This window comes from Semicossyphus pulcher, unplaced genomic scaffold (assembly GCF_022749685.1).
Source record: "Semicossyphus pulcher isolate SPU_LCO1_2020_fin unplaced genomic scaffold, fSemPul1.0.p SCAF_22, whole genome shotgun sequence".
NCBI lineage: Eukaryota > Metazoa > Chordata > Actinopteri > Labriformes > Labridae > Semicossyphus > Semicossyphus pulcher.
This window is the reverse complement of record NW_027211696.1, coordinates 39,449-51,935: the sequence shown is the minus strand read 5'-3', so window position 1 is coordinate 51,935 and position 12,487 is coordinate 39,449.

Genomic DNA, 12,487 nt, shown 5'->3' with positions numbered 1-12,487 from the left:
GAGATTTCTAATGACAAGTACTTTGTGATGTCATGGTCTAGAATGTTGGGAGACATTGGATGCATGCTATAGGGACTCCTAATGATATCTCATTGTGATGTCATGGTCTAGAATGTTTGAGTACCTTTGATGCATGATGTAGGGACTACTAATGACAAGCACTTTGTGATGTCATGCTCTAGAATGTTGGGATACATTCGATGCATGCTGCAGTGCCTCCTACTGATGTCACTTTGTGATGTCATGGTCTAGAATGTTGGGATACATTTGATGCATGCTGTAGGGACTACGCATGATATCACTTTGTGATGTCATGCTCTGGAATGTTGGGGTACATTTGGTGCATGCTGTAGGGACTACTCATCACAAGTACTTTGTGATGTCATGCTCTTGCATGTTGAGGTACATTTGATGCATGCTGTAGTGACTATTAATGACAAGTAACTTGTGATGTCATGGTCTAGAATGTTGGGGTACATTTGATTCATGCTGTAGTGACTACTAGTTACATAATTTCAAGATGTCATGGTCTAGAATGTTATGATACAATTAATGCATGTGGTAGTGACTACTAGTTACATCATTTCAAGGTGTCATGGTCTAGAATGTTGGGGTACATTTAGTGCATGCTGTAGTGACTACTAATTACATCATTTCAAGATGTCATGGTCTAGAATTTTGGAAAACCTTTGATGCATGCTGTACTGACTACTAATGATATAATTTTATGATGTAATGCTCCGGAATGTTGGGATACATCTGATGCATACTGTAGGGATTATTAATAATATTACTTTGTGAGGTCCTGCTCTGGAATGTTGGGACAAATTTGATGCATGCTGTAGTGACTACGCATGATATCACTTTGTGATGTCATGCTCTGAAATGTTGGGGTACATTTGGTGCATGCTGTAGGGACTAGTTATGATATTGCTTTGTGATGTCATGGTCTAGAATGTTGAGGTACATTTGATGCATGCTGTAGAGACTATTAATTATTTGACTTTGTGATGTCATGCTCTAGAATGTTGGGGTACATTTGGTGCATGCCGTGGGGACTACTCATCACATGTACTTTGTGATGTCATGCTCTAGAATGTTGGGGTACCTATGATGCATGCTGTAGGGACTACTAATGACAAGTACTTTGTGATGTGATGGTCTAGAATGTTGGAGTACCTTTGATACATGCTGTAGGAACTACTAATGACCAGTACTTTGTGAGGTCATGGTCTAGAATGCTGGAGTCCTGTGATGCATGCTGTAGGGACTACTAAGGACAAGTACTTTGTGATGTCATGGTCTAGAATGTTGGAGTACTTTTGATTCATGCTGTAGGGACTACTAATGACCAGTACTTTGTGATGTCATGGTCTAGAATGTTGGGATACATTCGATGCATGCTGTAGGGACTACTCATCACAAGTACTTCCTGATGTCATGCTCTAGAATGTTGGAATACATTTGATGCATGCTGTAGGGACTACGCATGATATCACATTGTGATGTCATGCTCTGGAATGTTGGGATACATTTGGTGAATGCTGTAGGGACTACTAATGACAAGTACGTTGTGAGGTCATGGTCTAGAATGTTGGAGTCCCTTTGATGCATGCTGTAGGGATACTAATGATATCTCTTCGTGATGTCATGGTCTAGAATGTTGGAGTACCTTTGATGCATGATGTAGGGACTACTAATGATCTCAGTTTGTGATGTCATTTTCTAGAATGTTGGGATACATTTGATGCATGCTGTAAGGACTACTAATGACAAGTACTTTGTGATGTCATGCCCTAGAATGTTGGGATACATTTGGTGCAAGCTGTAGGGACTACTAAAGACAAGTACTTTGTGAGGTCATGGTCTAGAATGTTGGAGTACCTTTGAAGCATGATGTAGGGAATAATAATGACAAGTACTTTGTGATGTCATGGTCTAGAATGTTGGGATACATTTGATGCATGCTGTAGTGACTCCTAATGATAACTCTTTGTGATGTCTTGGTCTACAATCTTGGAGTACCTTTGATGCATGATGTAGGGACTACTAATGACAAGTACTTTGTCATGTCATGCTCTAGAATGTTGGGATACATTCGATGCATGCTGCAGTGCCTCCTAATGATGTCACTTTGTGATGTCATGGTTTAGAATGTTGGGATATATTTGATGCATGCTGTACGGACTACTACTGACAAGTACATTGTGATGTCATGCTCTAGAATGTTGGGGTACATTTTGTGCAAGCTGTAGGGACTACAAATGACAAGTACTTTGTGAGGTCATGGTCTAGAATGTTGGAGTACCTTTGAAAAATGATGTAGGGACTACTAATGACCAGTACTTTGAGATGTCATGCTCTAGAATGTGGGGGTACATTTTGTGCAAGCTGTAGGGACTACTAATGACAAGTACTTTGTGAGGTCATGGTCTAGAATGTTGGAGTACCTTTGAAGCATGATGTAGGGAATAATAATGACCAGTACTTTGTGATGTCATGCTCTGGAATGTTGGGATACATTTGGTGCATGCTGTAGGGACAACTAATGACAAGTACTTTGTGATGTCATGGTCTAGAATGTTGGAATACTTTTAATGCATGCTGTAGGGACTACTTATGGTATTGCTTTGTGATGTCATGCTCTAGAATGTTGGGATACATCTGATGCATACTGTAGAGATTTCTAATGACAAGTACTTTGTGATGTCATGGTCTAGAATGTTGGGAGACATTGGATGCATGCTATAGGGACTCCTAATGATATCTCATTGTGATGTCATGGTCTAGAATGTTTGAGTACCTTTGATGCATGATGTAGGGACTACTAATGACAAGCACTTTGTGATGTCATGCTCTAGAATGTTGGGATACATTCGATGCATGCTGCAGTGCCTCCTACTGATGTCACTTTGTGATGTCATGCTCTGGAATGTTGGGGTACATTTGGTGCATGCTGTAGGGACTACTCATCACAAGTACTTTGTGATGTCATGCTCTGGCATGTTGAGGTACATTTGATGCATGCTGTAGTGACTATTAATGACAAGTAACTTGTGATGTCATGGTCTAGAATGTTGGGGTACATTTGATTCATGCTGTAGTGACTACTAGTTACATAATTTCAAGATGTCATGGTCTAGAATGTTATGATACAATTAATGCATGTGGTAGTGACTACTAGTTACATCATTTCAAGGTGTCATGGTCTAGAATGTTGGGTTACATTTAGTGCATGCTGTAGTGACTACTAATTACATCATTTCAAGATGTCATGGTCTAGAATTTTGGAAAACCTTTGATGCATGCTGTACTGACTATTTTATGATGTAATGCTCCGAAATGTTGGGATACATCTGATGCATACTGTAGAGACTTCTAATGACAAGTACTTTGTGATGTCATGCTCTAGAATTTTGGGATACTTTTGAAGCATGCTGTAGGGATTATTAATAATATTACTTTGTGAGGTCATGCTCTGGAATGTTGGGACAAATTTGATGCATGCTGTAGTGACTACGCATGATATCACTTTGTGATGTCATGCTCTGAAATGTTGGGGTACATTTGATGCATGCTGTAGGGACTACTACTGACAAGTACATTGTGATGTCATGCTCTAGAATGTTGGGATACATTTGATGCATGCTGTAGTGACTACGCATGATATCACTTTGTGATGTCATGCTCTGGAATGTTGAGGTACATTTGGTGCATGCTGTAGGGACTACTCATCACAAGTACTTCCTGATGTCATGCTCTAGAATGTTGGGGTACCTTTGATGCATGCTGTAGGGACTACGAATGACAAGTACTTTGTGATGTCATGGTCTAGAATGTTGGAGTACCTTTGATACATGCTGTAGGGACTACTAATGACCAGTACTTTGTGAGGTCATGGTCTAGAATGCTGGAGTCCTTTGATGCATGCTGTAGGCACTACTAATGACAAGTACTTTGTGATGTCATGGTCTAGAATGTTGTAGTACCTTTGATACATGCTGTAGGGACTACTAATGACCAGTACTTTGTGAGGTCATGGTCTAGAATGCTGGAGTCCTTTGATGCATGCTGTAGGGACTACTAATGACAAGTACTTTGTGAGATCATGGTCTAGAAAGTTGGAGTCCTTTGATGCATGCTGTAGTGACTCCTAATGATATGTCTTTGTGATGTCATGGTCTAGAATGTTGAGGTACATTTGATGCATGCTGTATTGACTACTAATGACCAGTACTTTGTGAAGTCATGGTCTAGAATGTTGGGATACAATTAATGCATGTGGTAGTGACAACTAGTTACATCATTTCAAGGTGTCATGGTCTAGAATGTTGGAGTACCTTTGATGCATGCTGTAGGGACTACTAATGACCAGTACTTTGTGAAGTCATGGTCTAGAATGTTGGAATACTTTTGATGCATGCTGTAGGGAATACTTATGGTATTGCTTTCTGGTGTCATGGTCTAGAATATTGGGATACATCTGATGCATAATGTAGAGATTTCTAATGACAAGCACTTTGTGATGTCATGGTCTAGAATGTTGGGACACATTTGATGCATGCCGTAGTGACTACGCATGATATCACTTTGTGATGTCATGCTCTGGAATGTTGGGGTACATTTGGTGCATGCTGTAGGGACTACTCATCACAAGTACTTTGTGATGTCATGCTCTAGAATGTTGGGGTACCTTTGATGCATGCTGTAGGGACTACGAATGACAAGTACTTTGTGATGTCATGGTCTAGAATGTTGGAGTACCTTTAATACATGCTGTAGGTACTACTAATGATATTGCTTTGTGATGTCATGTTCTAGAATGTTGGGATACATTTGATGCATGCTGTAGGGACTATTAATGATATTATGTTGTGATGTCATGCTCTGGAATGTTGGGGTACATTTGGTGCATGATGTAGGGACTACTCATCACAAGTACTTTGTGATGTCATGCTCTAGAATGTTGGGGTACATTTTGTGCAAACTGTAGGGACTACTAATGACAAGTACTTTGTGATGTCATGGTCTAGAATGTTGGAGTACCTTTGAAGCATGATGTAGGGAATAATAATGACAAGTACTTTGTGATGTCATGGTCTAGAATGTTGGGATACATTTGATGCATGATGTAGAGACTATTAATTATTTTACTTTGTGATGTCATGCTCTAGAATGTTGGGATACATCTGATGCATACTGTAGGGACTACTACTGACAAGATTATTGTGATGTCATGCTCTAGAATGTTGGGGTACATTTTGTGCAAGCTGTAGGGACTTCTAATGACCAGTACTTTGTGAGGTCATGGTCTAGAATGCTGGAGTCCTTTGATGCATGCTGTAGGGACTACTAATGACAAGTACTTTGTGATGTCATGGTCCAGAATGTTGGAGTACCTTTGATACATGCTGTAGGGACTACTAATGACCAGTACTTTGTGATGTCATGGTCTAGAATGTTGGGGTACATTTGGTGCATGCTGTAGGGACTACTCATCACAAGAACTTTGTGATGTCATACTCCAGAATGTTTGGGTACCTTTGATGCATGCTGTAGGGACTACGAATGACAAGTACTTTGTGATGTCATGGTCTAGAATGTTGGAGTACCTTTGATACATGCTGTAGGGACTACTAATGACCAGTACTTTGTGAACTCATGGTCTAGAATGCTGGAGTCCTTTGATGCATGCTGTAGGGACTACTAATGACAAGTACTTTGTGATGTCATGGTCTAGAATGTTGGAGTACCTTTGATACATGCTGTAGGGACTACTAATGACCAGTACTTTGTGATGTCATGGTCTAGAATGTTGGGATATGTTTGATGCATGCTGTAGGGACTACTAATGATATTACATTGTGATGTCATGCTCTGGAATGTTGAGATACATCTGATGCATACAGTAGAGACTTCTAATGACAAGTACTTTGTGATGTCATGGTCTAGAATGTTGGGATATGTTTGATGCATGCTGTAGGGACTACTAATGATATTGCTTTGTGATGTCATGGTCTAGAATTTTGGGATACATTTGATGCATGCTGTAGGGACTATTAATGATATCACGTTGTGATGTCATGGTCTAGAATGTTGGAGTACCTTTGAAGCATGGTGTAGGGACAACTAATGACAAGTACTTTGAGAGGTCATGGTCTAGAATGTTGGAATACTTTTGATGCAAGCTGTAGGGACTACTAATGACAAGTACTTTGTGAGATCATGGTCTAGAAAGTTGGAGTCCTTTGATGCATGCTGTAGTGACTACTAATGACAAGTACTTTATGAGATCATGATCTAGAAAGTTTGAGTCCTTTGATGCATGCTGTAGTGACTCCTAATGATATCTCTTTGTGATGTCATGTTCTAGAATGTTGGAGTACCTTTGATGCATGATGAAGGGAATAATAATGACAAGTACTTTGTGATGTCATGGTCTAGAATGTTGGAATACTTTTGATGCATGCTGTAGGGACTACTTATGGTATTGCTTTGTGATGTCATGGTCTAGAATGTTGGGATAGATTTGATGCATGATGTAGAGACTATTAATTATTTTACTTTGTGATGTCACGCTCTAGAATGTTGGGATACATCTGATGCATACTGTAGAGATTTCTAATGACAAGTACTTTGTGATGTCATGGTCTAGAATGTTGGGACACAATTGATGCATGCTTTAGGGACTCCTAATGATATCTCATTGTGATGTCATGGTCTAGAATGTTGGGGTACATTTGGTGCATGCTGTAGGGACTACTCATCACAAGTACTTTGTGATGTCATGCTCTAGAATGTTGGGGTACCTTTGATGCATGCTGTAGTGACTCCTAATGATATCTCTTTGTGATGTCATGGCCTAGAATGTTGGGATACATCTGATGCATTCTGTAGAGATTTCTAATGACAAGTACTTTGTGATGTCATGGTCTAGAATGTTGGGACACATTTGATGCATGATGTAGAGACTATTAATTATTTTACTTTGTGATGTCATGCTCTGGAATGTTGGGGTACATTTGGTGCATGCTGTAGGGACTACTCATCACAATTACTTTGTGATGTCATGCTCTAGAACGTTGGGGTACCTTTGATGCATGCTGTAGGGACTACGAATGACAAGTACTTTGTGATGTCATGGTCTAGAATGTTGGAGTACCTTTGATACATGCTGTAGGGACTACTAATGATATTGCTTTGTGATGTCATGGTCTAGAATGTTGGGATACATTTGACGCATGCTGTAGGGACTATTAATGATATTACGTTGTGATGTCATGCTCTGGAATGTTGACATACATCTGATGCATACAGTAGAGACTTCTAATGACAAGTACTTTGTGATGTCATGGTCTAGAATGTTGGAGTACCTTTAATGCATGATGTAGGGACTACTAATGACAACTATTTTGTGATGTCATGGTCTAGAATGTTGGGATACATTTGATGCATGCTGTAGGGACTACTACTGACAAGATTATTGTGATGTCATGCTCTAGAATGTTGGGGTACATTTTGTGCAAGCTGTAGGGACTTCTAATGACCAGTACTTTGTGAGGTCATGGTCTAGAATGCTGGAGTCCTTTGATGCATGCTGTAGGGACTACTAATGACAAGTACTTTGTGATGTCATGGTCCAGAATGTTGGAGTACCTTTGATACATGCTGTAGGGACAACTAATGACCAGTACTTTGTGATGTCATGGTCTAGAATGTTGGGGTACATTTGGTGCATGCTGTAGGGACTACTCATCACAAGAACTTTGTGATGTCATACTCCAGAATGTTTGGGTACCTTTGATGCATGCTGTAGGGACTACGAATGACAAGTACTTTGTGATGTCATGGTCTAGAATGTTGGAGTACCTTTGATACATGCTGTAGGGACTACTAATGACCAGTACTTTCTGAACTCATGGTCTAGAATGCTGGAGTCCTTTGATGCATGCTGTAGGGACTACTAATGACAAGTACTTTGTGATGTCATGGTCTAGAATGTTGGAGTACCTTTGATACATGCTGTAGGGACTACTAATGACCAGTACTTTGTGATGTCATGGTCTAGAATGTTGGGATATGTTTGATGCATGCTGTAGGGACTACTAATGATATTACATTGTGATGTCATGCTCTGGAATGTTGAGATACATCTGATGCATACAGTAGAGACTTCTAATGACAAGTACTTTGTGATGTCATGGTCTAGAATGTTGGGATATGTTTGATGCATGCTGTAGGGACTACTAATGATATTGCTTTGTGATGTCATGGTCTAGAATTTTGGGATACATTTGATGCATGCTGTAGGGACTATTAATGATATTACGTTGTGATGTCATGTTCTAGAATGTTGGGATACATTTGAAGCATGCTGTAGGGACTATTAATGATATTATGTTGTGATGTCATGCTCTGGAATGTTGGGGTACATTTGGTGCATGCTGTAGGGACTACTCATCACAAGTACTTTGTGATGTCATGCTCTAGAATGTTGGGAATTCCTTGGATGCATGCTGTAGGGACTACTAATGATATTGCTTTGTGATGTCATGCTCTGGAATGTTGGGATACATCTGATGCATGCTGTAGTGACTACGCATGATATCACGTTGTGACGTCATGCTCTAGAATGTTGGGGTACATTTGGTGCATGCTGTAGGGACTAGTCATCACAAGTACTTTGTGAGGTCATGCTCTAGAATGTTGGGGTACCTTTGATGCATGCTGTAGGGACTATTAATGATATTATGTTGTGATGTCATGCTCTGGAATGTTGAGATATTTTTGATGCATGCTGTACTGATTACTAATATTATCATTTTATAATGTAATTCTCTGGAATGTTGGGATACATCTGATGCATACAGTAGAGACTTCTAATGACAAGTACTTTGTGATGTCATGGTCTAGAATGTTGGGGTACATTTGATGCATGCTGTAGGGACTACTCATCACAAGTACTTTGTGATCTCATGCTCTAGAATGTTGGGGATTCCTTGGATGCATGCTGTAGGGACTACTGATGACAAGTACTTTCTGAGATCATGGTCTAGAAAGTTGGAGTCCGTTGATGCATGCTGTAGTGACTCCTAATGATATCTCTTTCTGATGTCATGTTCTAGAATGTTGGGATATATTTGATGCATGCTGTAGGGACTACTACTGACAAGTACATTGTGATGTCATGCCTTAGAATGTTGGGATACATTCGATGCATGCTGCAGTGCCTCCTAATGATGTCACTTTGTGATGTCATGCTCTGGAATGTTGGGATACATCTGATGCATACCGTAGAGACTTCTAATGACAAGTACTTTGTGATGTCATGGTCTAGAATGTTGGGGTACATTTTGTGCAAGCTGTAGGGACTACTAATGACAAGTACTTTGTGAGGTCATGGTCTAGAATGTTGGAGTACCTTTGAAGCATGATGTAGGGAATAATAATGACAAGTACTTTGTGATGTCATGCTCTAGAATGTTGGGATACATCTGATGCATACCGTAGAGACTTCTAATGACAAGTACTTTGTGATGTCATGGTCTAGAATGTTGGGATACATTTGATGCATGCTGTAGTGACTACGCATGATATCACTTTGTGATGTCATGCTCTAGAATGTTGGGGTACATTTGGTGCATGCTGTAGGGAATACTCATCACAAGTACTTTGTGATGTCATGGTCTAGAATGTTGGGGTACCTTTGATGCATGCTGTAGGGACTATTAATGATATTATGTTGTGATGTCATGCTCTGGAATGTTGAGATATTTTTGATGCATCCTGTACTGATTACTAATGTTATCATTGTATAATGTAATTCTCTGGAATGTTGGGATACATCTGATGCATACACTAGAGACTTCTAATGACAAGTACTTTGTGATGTCATGGTCTAGAATGTTGGGGTACATTTGGTGCATGCTGTAGGGACTACTCATCACAAGTGCTTTGTGATGTCATGGTCTAGAAAGTTGGAGTCCTTTGATGCATGCTGTAGTGACTCCCAATGATATCTCTTTGTGATGTTATGTTCTAGAATGTTGGGATATATTTGATGCATGCTGTAGGGACTACTACTGACAAGTACATTGTGATGTCATGCCTTAGAATGTTGGGATACATTCGATGCATGATGCAGTGCCTCCTAATGATGTCACTTTGTGACGTCATGGTCTAGAATGTTGAGGTACATTTGATGCATGCTGTAGTGACTACTAATGACAAATAACTTGTGATGTCATGGTCTAGAATTTTGGGATATGTTTGATGCGTGCTGTAGGGACTACTAATGATATTGCTTTGTGATGTCATGCTCTGGAATGTTGGGATACATCTTATGCATACAGTAGAGACTTCTAATGACAAGTACTTTGTGATGTCATGCTCTAGAATGTTGGGGTACCTTTGATGCATGCTGTAGGGACTATTAATGATATTATGTTGTGATGTCATGCTCTGGAATGTTGAGATATTTTTGATGCATGCTGTACTGATTACTAATGTTATCATTTTATAATGTAATTCTCTGAAATGTTGGGATACATCTGATGCATACAGTAGAGACTTCTAATGACAAGTACTTTGTGATGTCATGGTCTAGAATGTTGGGGTACATTTGGTGCATGCTGTAGGGACTACTCATCACAAGTACTTTGTGAGATCATGGTCTAGAAAGTTGGAGTCCTTTGATGCATGCTGTAGTGACTCCTAATGATATCTCTTTGTGATGTCATGGTCTAGAATGTTGGGATATATTTGATGCATGCTGTAGGGACTACTACTGACAAGTACATTGTGATGTCATGCCTTAGAATGTTGGGATACATTCGATGCATGCTGCAGTGCCTCCTAATGATGTCACTTTGTGATGTCATGGTTTAGAATGTTGGGATATATTTGATGCATGCTGTAGGGACTACTACTGACAAGTACATTCTGATGTCATGCTCTAGAATGTTGGGGTACATTTTGTGCAAGCTATAGGGACTACTAATGACCAGTACTTTGTGAGGTCATGGTCTAGAATGTTGGAGTACCTTTGAAGCATGCTGTAGGGACTACTGATGACCAGTACTTTGTGATGTCATGTTTGGAATGCTGGGATACATTTGATGCATGCTGTAGGGACTACGCATGATATCACTTTGTGATGTCATGCTCTGGAATGTTGGGATACATTTGGTGCATGCTGTAGGGACAACTAATGACAAGTACTTTGAGAGGTCATGGTCAAGAATGTTGGAATACTTTTGATGCATGCTGTAGGGACTACCTATGGTATTGCTTTGTGATGTCATGGTCTAGAATGTTGGGATACATTTGATGCATGATGTAGAGACTATTAATTATTTTACTTTGTCATGTCATGCTCTAGAATGTTGGGACACATTTGATGCATGCTGTAGTAATTACGCATGATATCACTTTGTGATGTCATGCTCTAGAATGTTGGGGTACATTTTGTGCAAGCTGTAGGGACTACTAATGACAAGTACTTTGTGAGGTCATGGTCTAGAATGTTGGAGTACCTTTGAAGCATGATGTAGGGAATAATAATGACAAGTACTTTGTGAGGTCATCGTCAAGAATGTTGGGATACATTTGATGCATGCTGTAGGGACTACTAATGACAAGTACTTTGTGATGTCATGGTCTAGAATGCTGGAGTCCTTTGATGCATGCTGTAGGGACTACTAATGACAAGTACGTTGTGATGTCATGGTCTAGAATGTTGGGATATGTTTGATGCATGCTGTAGGGACTACTAATGATATTGCTTTGTGATGTCATGTTCTAGAATGTTGGGATACATTTGATGCATGCTGTAGGGACTATTAATGATATTATGTTGTGATGTCATGCTCTGGAATGTTGAGATATTTTTGATGCATGCTGTACTGATTACTAATGTTATCATTTTATAATGTAATTCTCTGGAATGTTGGGATACATCTGATGCATACAGTAGAGACTTCTAATGACAAATACTTTGTGATGTCATGGTCTAGAATGTTGGGGTACATTTGATACATGCTGCAGTGCCTCCTAATGATGTCACTTTGTGATGTCATGCTCTAGAATGTTGGGGTACATTTTGTGCAAGCTGTAGGGACTACTAATGACAAGTACTTTGTGATGTCACGGTCTAGAATGTTGGGATACCTTTAATGCATGTTGTAGTGACTACTAGTTATATCATTTCAAGATGTCATGGTCTAGAATGTTGGGATACAATTAATGCATGTGGTAGTGACAACTAGTTACTTCATTTCAAGGTGTCATGGTCTAGAATGTTGGAGTACCTTTGATGCATGCTGTAGGGACTACTATTGACCAGTACTTTGTGAGGTCATGGTCTAGAATGTTGAAATACTTTTGATGCATGCTGTAGGGAATATTTATGGTATTGCTTTGTGATGACATGGTCTAGAATGTTGGGATACATCTGATGCATAATGTAGAGATTTCTAATGGCAAGTAC